At 36.0% G+C, this 12,293-nt stretch overlaps 1 long non-coding RNA gene across 3 annotated transcripts in view; it reads left to right on the plus strand.

The window, feature by feature from the left end:
- Nucleotides 1-12,293, plus strand: part of LOC103878931 — a 115,056-nt gene that overhangs the window by 22,526 nt on the left and 80,237 nt on the right. For all 3 annotated transcript variants that reach the window (XR_002518123.2, XR_002518124.2, XR_002518122.2), the window contains exon 3: nucleotides 11,962-12,141. This is a non-coding gene — a long non-coding RNA (uncharacterized LOC103878931). The remainder of the gene's footprint in view (nucleotides 1-11,961; nucleotides 12,142-12,293) is intronic.

The following is a 12,293-nucleotide window of genomic DNA, read 5'->3' on the forward strand; positions in this document are numbered from 1 at the left end:
AACATCTATAGAACTCTCCACCCAAATCAACAGAATATACATTCTTCTCCAGCACCATCTCAGCACTTACTCCCAAAATTGACCATACCATTCTGGAAGTAAAGCACTCCTCAGCGATGTACAAGAACAGAAATTATAACAAACTGTCTCTCAGACCACAGTGCAATCAAACTAGAACTCAGGACTAAGAAACTCAGTGAACCTCAACTACATGGAAACTGAACAACCTGCTCTGAGACTGACTACTGGGTACATAACGAAATGAAGGCAGAAATAAAGATGTTCTTTGAAACCAATGAGAACAAAAGATACAACATACCAGAATCTCTAGGTTACATTTAAAGCAGTGTGCAGAGGAAATTTATAACATAAATGCCACAAAGAGAAAGCGGAAAGATCAAAGAAATTGACACTCTAACATCACCAATTAAAGAACTAGAAAGCAAGAGCAAACACATTCCAAAGCTAGCAGAAGGCAGAAATAACTAAGATCAGAGCAGAGACTGGAAGGAGATAGAGACACAAAGCCCTCCAAAATCAATGAATCCCAGGAGTTGGTTTTGAAAAGATCAACAAAATTGACAGACCACTAGCAGACAGCAAAAGAAGAAGAAGAATCAAATTCGGCGCAATTAAAATGATGAGGATATCACCACCGACCCCACAGAAATACAAACTACCATCAGAGAATACTATAAACACCTACGCAAATAAACTGGAAAACCTAGAAAGAAATGGATGAATTTCCTGGACACTTACACTCTTCCAAGACTAAACCAGGAAGAAGTTGAATCCTGAATGAATATGTGGCTCTGAAATTGAGGCAATAATTAATAGCCTACCAACTGAGAGTCAGGATAGATGGATTCACAGCTGAACTGCCACCAGAGGTATAAGGAGGAGTTGGTACCATTCATGCAAACTATTCCAATCAATAGAAAAAGAGGAATCTCTAACTCATTTTATGAGGCCAACATCATCCCTGATACTAAGCCTGGCAGAACACAACAAAAAAAGAAATTTTAGACCAATATCCTGATGAACATCGATGCAAAAATCCTCAACAATGCTGTGAAGCCGGATTCAACTGACACATCAAAAAAGCTTATCCACCATGATCAAGTGGGAGAAAGCTGCATCCCTGGGGATGCAAGGCTGGTTCAACATTCACCAAATCAATAAACATAATCCAGCCTCTCCCGGCAAGGGCAAGACAAGAACCACATGATTATCTCAATAGATGCAGAAAAGGCTTTTTGACAAATTCAACAGCCTTCATGCTAAAGCATTCAGCAAATTCATTGATGGAACGTACCTCAAAATAATAAGAGCTGGCCCTGAAGGCAAACCACAGCCAATATCATACTGGACTAAAACTGGAAAAATTCCCTTTGAAAACTGGCACAAGACAGGATGCCCTCTCTCCCACCTCCTATTAACACAGAGTGATTTGGAAGTTCTGGCTAGGGCAATTGGGCCAAGAGAAAGAAATCAGGGTATGGTTAGGAAAAGGAAAGTCAAATTGTCCCTGTTTGCAGATGACATGATTGTATATTTAGAAAACATTGTCTCAGCCCAAAATCTCCTTAAGCTGATAACCAACTTCAGCAAAGTCTCAGGATACAAAATTAATGTGCAAAAATCACAAGCATTCTATACACCAACAGGAATGACACGAGCCAAATCCTTGAATGAACTTCCCATTCACAAAATTTCTTCAAAGAGAATCAAATGCCTAGGAACCCAATACAAAGGGATGCTAAGAGACCTGCAGAGAACTACAAACCACTGCTCAGTGAAATAAAGAGGACACAAAACCAATGGAAGAACATACCATGCTCATGGATAGGAAGAGAATCAATATCGTGAAAATGGCATACTGCCCCAAGGTAATTTATAGATTCAATGCCATCCCCATCAAGCTACCAATGAGTTTGCTACAGAATTGGAAAAACTGCTTTAAAGTTCATATGGAACCAAAGAGCCCGCATCTCCAAGACAATCCTAAGTCAAAAGAACAAAATACAAGGCATCAAAATACCTGACTTCCAAACTATACTACAAGGCTACAGTAACAAAACAGCATGGTACTTTGGTACCAAAACAGGAATATAGACCAATGGAGACGAATAAGGGTCTATAGGAAATAATACCACACATCTACAGCCATCTGATCTTTTTGACAAACCTGAAAAACAAGAAATGGGGAAAAGGATTCCCTATTTAATAAATGGTGCTGGGAAAATTGGCTATTTATGCACTTTAAGTAGAAAGCTGAAACTGGATCCTTTCCCTTACTCCTTATACGAAAATTAATTCAAGATGGATTAGAGACTTAAATGTGAGACCTAATACCATAAAATCCTAGAAACTAGGTAGTACCATTCAGGACATAGGCATGGAGGCAGACTTCATGTCCTAAGACACCAAAAAGAAAGCAACGGCAGCAGCTTTAAGTGACAAATGGGATCTCATTAAACTAAAGAGCTTTCTGCACAGCAAAAGAAACTACCATCAGAGTGAACAGGCAGCCTACAGAATGGGGAGAACATTTTTTGCAATCTACTCATCTGACAAAGGGCTAATATCAGAACCACAAAGAACTCCAACAAATTTACAAAGAAAAAACAAACAACCCCATCAAAGAGTGGGCCAAAGGATATGAACAGACATTTCTCAAGGGACATTCATACAGCCAACAGACATATGAGAAAAAATGCTCATCACTGGCCATCAGAGAAGTAAAATCAAAACCACAATGAATACCATCTCACACCAGTTAGAATAGAATCCTTAAAAGTCCGAAACAACAGGTGCTGGAAGGGATGTGGAAATAGAACGCACACACTGTTTAGTGGGATTGTAAACTAGTTCAACCATTATGGAAAACAGTATGGCGATTCGCAAAAGGATCTAGAACTAGATGTACCATATGACCCAACCATCCCATTACTGGGGATATACCCAAGGATTATAAATTATGCTCTATAAAGACACATGCACACGTATGTTTATTGCAGCACTATTCTAATAACCGAGAACTTGGAATCCAACCCAAAATGTCCATCAGTGACAGATTGGATTAAGAAAATGTGCTTCATACCCATGGAATACTATGCAGCCATAAAGGATGAGTTTGCATCCTTTGTAGGGACATGGATGCAGCTGAAACCATCATTCTTAACAAACTATCCAGACAGAAACCAAACACTGCGTATTTCTCACTCATGGGTGGGAACTGAACAACGAGATCACTTGGACTCAGGAAGAACATCACACACGGACCTATCATGGGGAGGGAGGGGGGAGGAGTTGCATTGGGAGTTATACCTGATGTAAATGACAGGTTGATGGGTGCAGCAGAACTAACATGGCACAAGTATGCATATGTATGACACTATACATGTACCACAACTTAAGAGTATAATAACAGCAAATAAATTTAAAAAAAAGAAAAAAAAAAAGAAAGACTATCAAGCCATAAAAAGGCATGCAGGAACCTTAACTGCATATTACTAAGTGAAAGAAGCCAATCTGAAAGAACTACAAATATCAGGAGTTTGGGGAGAGAAAGATGATTTTTAGGGCAGTGAAGCTACTCCGTATGGTACTTTAACAGTGCACACAGGTTCATTATATATTTGTCCAAACCCATAGAATGTGCAACCCCAAAATGGACCCTAATGTAAACCACTGACTTTGAATGATAATGATGTACCAATGTAGGTTTATCTATTCTACCAAATGTACCTCTTTGGCGGAGGATGTTGATTAAGGAGCTATGCACATACCGTGGTAGAAGGTATGTGAGGAAGTCTCTGTTCCTTCCTTCAATTTTTCTATAAACCTAAAACTTCTCCAAAAAATAAAGCCTATTAAAAAAAACAACAGGAGGAGGAAATGAAATATATACCGCTTGTTGAGACATAGTTTGTCATAAAATAATAAAGAAAACACCAGTGAACCAACAAATTTTACACAGAAGTACACTGACATTTCCTGAATACAATTTATAAACTCATTATTTAAATATACATAGTTTATTCCACTATAAATTTAGTCATTTTAATAAATCTCTTGCTTTTTAATTTTATTATATAAGCTCTTAGTTTCATTACTGAGTCAAACACTTTGAGGAGAGTTAGCTAAATTGGACAAATGTACTTGAAAATAGTAGACAAATATTTTATACCCCAAATGAAAGTCAGAAAAAGAGAAGCCCTCACAAAATAGTCATTGAGTAGTGTGCATTTTTTTGAGCATTCTGTCATTTGCATGCTGTCTTTATATTGCTCGTGCTCTTTTTCTTTTTTGTTTAAGGCAACCAAACTACTGTGGCTAAAAATATAGTTCTTTCTCAGTTAATGTACCCTGATGAGGTCTTCTGAAATGTATCTGCTATAGGTCTCTGTCATTGCTCATGTCTCCTTTTTGTAGTTGGCTATATTTTATACACCTCTGACTTTCCACACAAAGAGAACTACTTATAGATTCAGTGCTACAGAAATCTTCCCCTCTTTATGGCTCTAGTACTCTAGCTATCAAATTCCTTTAATAGTTAATATACAGAAGTAGGTACACATAAAAAATGAAACTTACACAAAGGCAGATAATTATTTATAGATAATTCATCAACTGTGATGCAAATATCTAGAGTGCTATTAGATATAAAATACTGTGTTGTAGGCCGGGCGCAGTGGCTCACTCCTGTAATGCCAGCACTTTGGGAGGCTGAGGCGGATGGATCACAAGGTCAAGAGATTGAGACCATCCTGGCCAACATGGTGAGACCCCATCTCTACTAAAAATACAAACATTAGCTGGGCATGGTGGCGTGTGCCTGTAGTCCCAGCTACTCGGGAGGTTGAGGCAGGAGAATCACTTGAACTGGAAGGTGGAGGTTGCAGTAGCGGAGATCACACCACTGCACTCCAGCCTGAAAACAGAGTGAGACTCTGTCTCAAAAAATAATAATAATAATAATAATAATGCTGTAAACTACCGTGAAAACAGAAGCTCTTATTTGGAAATGTCATGGGAATTCAATATTTAATGTATTTTCCAATATTTTCCACTTTATTTTATTTTAATTATGTAGTAGAAATGTAATGAATCTATTTTCTGCAATCCCATAAATCTTCCCAAGTCTGCTCCTGTATGGGAGCATGCCATCCAAACGTGATTACTTTCTCTTATGCCATGATGTGAAAGAATTTCACTAACACTGAACAATGGATTGATGTCTTTAGAGCCATTCTTACGTAAATCATAACTCCCAGGTGGCTTGAAAATAATGACAAGTTATTTTGGCAATTATTACAAGAAACTCTTTTAATATTTTTAAAAATACGTTTGTAACAAATGGAAGAGATCCTTGAGAAGACTAAATTGAAGAAAAGTTGTACCATGTACATTTTACTTGTTTAGTACTGCTGTACACATTCTGCTTAGAAAACACCCATTTACAATGTCTCCATAGAGTAGTATCAAAAATATAAAACATTTAGTGATAAATAATATAAAATATGTGCAAGACCTGTTTAATTAAAAGTATAAAATACTGCTGAGAATATTAAAAAGATGTAAATAAATGGAGAGAGACACTGTGTTCATAGATTATAAGATTCAATATTGTTTAGATGCCAAAGCTCCTGATAGTAAGTGTTGTGTTTGTTTATGTTTTTGAAAAATGTGGGAAGCTGGTTCTAAAATTTATATGCAGATGTAAAATTGGAGGACTTATACTATGTGAATTCAACACTTATCATAAAGCTATAGTAATTAAGGCAGACAAATAAGTCAATGGAATAGAACAAAGAGTAGAGAAACCAATCCACACATACATGCTCAACTGATTTATGGCAAAGTTACAAAGGCAATTTAGTGGCGAAAGGGTAGTCTTTTCAATAAATGGAACTGGAACAATTGCATATTCATATGTAAAAGTATACTTTTGATCTATTACCAAGCACCAAGAGCAAAAAATAAATAAAAATGGATTGTAGACCTAAATGCAAAACTTAAGGTTATAAAATCTCTAGACAAAAACATAAGAGAAAACTTCGTGGTTTTGAATTAGCCAGTGATTTCTTAGATGTGATAATATAACCATGATCTACAAGGTAACGTATTTACAAATTTGACTTATTTAGTCAGTTTTAAGAGGATGGAAAAAGAGGCTGCAAACCAGGAAAAACGATGTGCAAATTACACATCTGCAAAGGCTTAAATGTAGAATATTTCACAAAACCTCAAAACCCCGTAACAATGGAACACACAATCCACTTTAAAGTGTGCAAAATATTTGGGTAGACACTTTTTTTTTTAATACTTTAAGTTCTAGGGTACATGTGCCCAACGTGCAGGTTTGTTACATATGTATACATGTGCCATGTTGGTGTGCTGCACCCATCAACTCGTCAGCACCCATCAACTCATCATTTACATCAGTTATAACTCCCAATGCCATCCCTCCCCCCTCCCCCCTCACCATAATAGGCCCCAATGTTATATTCCCCTTCCCATGTCTCAGTGATCTCATTGTTCAATTCCCATCTATGAGTGAGAACATGCGGTGTTTGGTTTTCTGTTCTTGCGATAGTTTGCTGAGAATGATGGTTTCCAGCTGCATCCATGTCCCTATAAAGGACACGAACTCATCCTTTTTTATGGCTGCATAGTATTCCCTGGTGTATATGTGCCACATTTTCTTAATCCAGTATGTCACTAATGGACATTTGGGTTGGTTCCAAGTCTTTGCTATTGTGAATCTTGCTGCAATAAAGGTAGACACTTTAAGGAAGATAAACTGATGGCTAGCAAGAACGGGGAAAGATGCTCAATATCAGTATTTATTAGGGAAAAAAATTAAAATTACAATGAGATACCACCACAAACCTATCAGAATGGCTGAAATTAAACAGATTTACATATCATGTGTTGACAAAGGTATGGATTAACTGGAAGTTCTATATTTTGGTGTTGAGACTGAAAAATGATATCACCACTTAAAAATGCCTAGTAGTTTCTAAAGAAGCCAAACATTTACTTACCGTATAATCCAGCAAGTATACAACTGAGTTTTTACACAAAACATTTAAAATTAAGACTTGTACATCGATGTTTATAGCTGTGTCCATTATAATAGCCAAAAATGAAAGAAAGAAAAAACAAAAGTCCATCAAGAGGTGGATGGACAAACATGATACATTCAACAAACTATGGTACATTCATATGATGGAGTGTGGCTCAGTCATATAAAGGAATGGTCTATTGACATGCACAAAAACATAGATGAATCTCAAAATAGTTGTATCAAGTAAAAACTGCTACATTTTGTAAAGAAAAAATTATATGATTCATTTATATAAAATTCTAAATAATGCAAATTTACCTTTAGTGACAGAAAACAGTTCAGTACTTGCTTGGGAATGGAAGGTAATGACGAGGGGTAGAAGGAATGGTTTATAAAGCGACAGAAGGAAAATTTTGGTGGGGGCTGGTGATGCATACATTCATTATCTTGATTGTGGTGTCAAAATTCATCAAAATTTTATGCTTTAAACATATAAAATTTATTAGATGTCAAGTATATTTCAATAAAGCTCTTCAATTTTTATAAAATCACCATGTTGCTAATGACTTCCATATTAAGAAGCATAGCTCCAGAAGTTTGCTATTCTTTTCAAATCTTGCTCTCATCATCCTACTATAGAATTTTTTATGTCTATCTTTAATGCGAACAGAACTTTAGTGTCAACTTTGTTATTTTCTCTGCCTTGACAAATGCTTTATTATACAACCAAATTTCCTAAAATAATGCTCCTAGCTTGTTATCCCAAACAAAACATATCCTTTTCTATGTAGATTCTTTTTTATACAGCTGAAAACATTATAGCTGAGAAGAGTCTTAATAATATTGGAATATAGTATAGTCATTTTATAGATGGGGAAATTGAGGTTTGGAAAGACTGACTTACCTATGTTATCAACAAAAATGATGCTATTGTTGGAATCCACTTCTCCATATTCTTCGTTCAAATTTTATTTTAGATTTTCTTTTTTTCACTAAACCACACAGATTCCATATGTCCTCTTCTTGAAGCCCTCCAACACCTCTTGAGGGTGGATCTTTCCTACTTACCCAACCTTATTTATCCTTGCTCTCAAATATTTAAGCCTATTATATGTGTTATAAATATCAGGTCCTCTCTAGTTCTAACATGGTTGTCCTTATTTTACATTATGGACACCCATTGCCTTTGTGTGTTGTATCTTTTCTTCATACTTTATTGTATTTTCTGCCTATCTCCTTAGTTTTGTTCATTTGCAATTGGGTCTTAGTGTAGGTCAGTGCCAAATACTGCTTTCCCAAAATGACTTGTCTCCTCTTCTTCCATAATACAAGTATTGTAGTCAAGTACTTGACTACTCAGATATACCCTATTATACACCTCTTTCTCCATTAAATGTAAACCCATTATTAAGTTCTCACTTAGTCCATTTTGGCTGCTATAACAAAATACCATAAACTGGGTAGCTTATAAACAACATGTATATATTCCTCAGTTCTGGAGGCTGGGAAGTATAACATAATGTGTTGGCAGATTCAGTGTCTGGTGAGGGTCCTGATCCTTACAGAGGGTGTCTTTTTACTGTTTCCTTACATGGTGGAAGGGGCTAGTTGGTTCTCCACAGTCTCTTTTATAAGGACACAAATCCCAGTCATTGGGGCCCTTTTTCATAATTCAGTTATTTTTGTAAAAGTCCCATCTCCTAACATTATCATTTAAAGGTTAGGATTTGAACATATGAATTTGGAAGGGAGACACACACGTTTAAACCATAGTAAGTGCCCATCCACGGAATTGGTGGAAGTGTCCCACTTCCTTGGTAAAGCCTGCCTTCAAATGATAATAGGCTTTCCCAAACTCTTTTCTTTTAAGGGGGAATATGCATATATCAGCCTATCTTTGTCCTTGACAATGGTAATACTCAAGGAAATGGTAAAGTTAAAATCTGTGAAGTATTCCTATTTCTGAAAAACCACATGAAATATAATTCACTTGCTTAAAATGCTGTGAGAATAACAAACTGCTTCTTCCCCACCCCCAATAAGGTACTGCATTATTGGTACTGCTTTACTTTATCCAATTAATACAAGGCCAGAAGTCCTTCACCTTGTGGACTCAGCTTCTTTCTCTGCAGGGACCAATCATTAATGGGCCTAATAGTACAGTAATGGTCCCATTTTCTCCAGTAACTACAACTGGAAATCAGGCTTATTGCCCTAAACTTGAGGAGGGTCCTCAGCTTAACTATGCCAATAAACTATGTGCTTACGAAGATTCCACCTTTTGGAAAGTAGTGGAGTTTAGAGATTTGCATTAGAATTTCTTAAAATCTTCCTTCTAGATGAGAGCTATTAGGTGAATTATTTAACTTCCCTATTGTATTGTCCTGTAAAACAAAAAATACTTACGTAGATAAAATGTGAGAATGTAATAGAATTTTGGAAAAAATTAAGTTAAATTTACTTTTCCTGTTGTCTTAGAGTTTTAATTGATGTCCCTGTATTGACGATAATGGATGTTAAACAGTCACACATTCAAAAGAGTGATGCTGGTGCATCCTCCTAAGACTCTAAAAAGTGGCCAACAATATGTTCTAGACTCTCCAATCCATCCCCTACTTCCAGCCTATGTATGGGAGAAAGCTGGAGGGCCGTGATAGGGTTTGATCAAAGTCAGGAGTTCTTTGAAAACAGATATTTGTGTAACAGAGAATATGATGGTGTTTTCTACTCCCAGCCATTGGAGAGGGGAAAAGGACGATAATTCCCACATGCCAAACCCAGGACCATGGGTGGGAGGATTGGTGCCATTATAAAATCCCAGGAGAGTGAGAGATATCTAACAGTGTTGATATGTATCCCTCAGATTTTGGAAGGTAAAAATCTGGTGTCTGACTCGTTCAAAAGAATCAAAATTTAGAAGATAACAGGAGGTCTTCTGATAGCCTAGGAGTGAGGAATCAGTACAAGGAGAGTTAAGCCGCAGTCGACTACAATAAACTCAAGCTGTGTTAGATCCATTTTGAAAAGACCTGACCAAGATGTATACCTGAAAGGTCATGTGTGTGGGCAAACTGCTTGTTTTATGAACACAGTGTTTCAATTTTTTTTTTCCTTGATGGCTCTTTATAGATAAATTTTCTCCCTTTTGTACAATGAAATAAAATAGAAAGAGATCATTTACAGGTTTCTTAGTTTAGGTTAACAATCAACTTGCAAATTAAAGGTAAGGTGTGGAATCAGAATAATACTTGATCATAAAAATAAAATAATGATACCAAATTTCTATGTCTGACATGATGCTGATTCCTAATATAAACAGGGAATTCATGTTTGACTCTCAATGACCATCACATAGTAGTGTAAATCCTTTAACAGAAACAGACTTTGTAAGTTTAACTTAATACTTATTTTATCTTTGCTTTAAAAATTAATCAGTTACTATTTTTCTACTGTTAATATTTTTGATAAATGGCAAAAATGAGTCAGTTTTTGCAAGATAAATAGTTGTTATTTCAAAAAGAAAAGGAACTTGAAGTTAGGAATAATTTTGTGATACTTTTCATATCATTCACAGTAGAATCACTGAGGATGGTTCAATAATAAAGAGCTTGTTGATTCAATGGTCTGTGGAATTGCATCAGCCTTTCATCTCATATTGATGTTAATATCGTGCCAAGATGATTCACATAAGAAGCCATGCACATGATTTTGTCTCTAATTTTGGTTCTGAGCCAAGTAATAAAACATTGTGAATCCAATCTTATCACTAGCATAATGGTAAATATTAGCTGTGAAATAAAAAAAAATTAATATCATTAATTTTAGAGATCATGATCTGCAGTATAAAAATATTGCTTTAATTAATCAAATTGTATTTCAGACAATGTGAAAATACTTTCACTTCAACGGCATGAAGATTACATAGAAGAAAAAGCCAGATGCAAGTCCTTATTTTTCCTCATTCATTGAATTTATTTTCACTAAGTTATTTTAAAAAAATGAGTATGTATTAGGCATTTATATTTATGGGGTTTATGCAATATTTTAATACAAGCATAAGTTACTATTTTTTAAGAAGTGAAAGAGGAGAAAAATTAACACTAAAAGTGTTCCTGGTAATTTTCACAAAAACTTTATTCAAGACTCGTAATAATCTTACAAGCAAGTCTTTATTATCTCTGTTTTTATAGACAAAAAATTCTAAGTGTCATAGGTTAAACGATTTCACCAATTCAAAAAGGTAGTAAGTGATTTAGCAGGACTAAACATTTTTTCCAGATTCTAAATAGTGTGTATGATTTTCCCATAAATATTACGTATTCTTGAAGCTAAAGAGATTGTGGAGACAAAAGTGACTCCATCTTGATCTGCCATGTTGATTTCTGATTAACTCTGGTCCCATGAACGCCTCCTGAGTCTTACTTTATTTACCGTCCTTATAATTCTTACACTTTAAGGACTTTAGTGTAAGAAATGTCAGTCTTCATGCTATTGCACAAATTATAGGCTATGATACGCGTAACATTCTTGCCAGTTCTGGAGAGTTGTCTGTAATCGTCTTGCTGAAGCACTGTACCTTTTTTCCCTATGGCATATAAGCCTATGGAATAAGCATAGGGAATATATTCCCTGTGGAATATAAGTCTGGGAAGTGGCAGTGTAGAGATCTACCTGCCTTGTGGCCTCCCAAGGCCCCACTTCTGTCTCTAAGTTCCCACATTAAAACATCTTTAACTGACAAACTGGATATGTCTGCCTCGTTCTTTGGTTTCTAGGCTCCTATGGTGTTTGGGGGCCACTTTGCACACGTGACCCTTTCACAGAATGGAGATATAAATGGGAATAAAGCTACAATCATAATTTAGGAATAATCAATATCTCTACAGGCAAAAGAAGGTAGAACTTCAGTTGTTCCTTAGAACAACATGGACTGGTGTTTTCGAAAAAGCAAAGTGGAAATGATCAGGCAGCAGGGACTCTATGCAGAAAAAAGTAAGAAGCAAAGAAGAATTTCTCAGAAAAGGAGATTTGAAGCACAATTGTCATCAGTTCATAGAATTTTGAAGGTAAATAGCTTAACGTTTATCACCTTACCCCTTCCCCAGAGTTCCAACCGCATATCACTGATATCCAGAAAAGTGATAAGTTAGCTTTTACTCACCAGTGTCTTAGATATTCCATACCTTACAGTCCACTAAGAGCAAGTGTATCTCATATG

This window comes from Papio anubis, chromosome 1 (assembly GCF_008728515.1).
Source record: "Papio anubis isolate 15944 chromosome 1, Panubis1.0, whole genome shotgun sequence".
Lineage (NCBI taxonomy): Eukaryota > Metazoa > Chordata > Mammalia > Primates > Cercopithecidae > Papio > Papio anubis.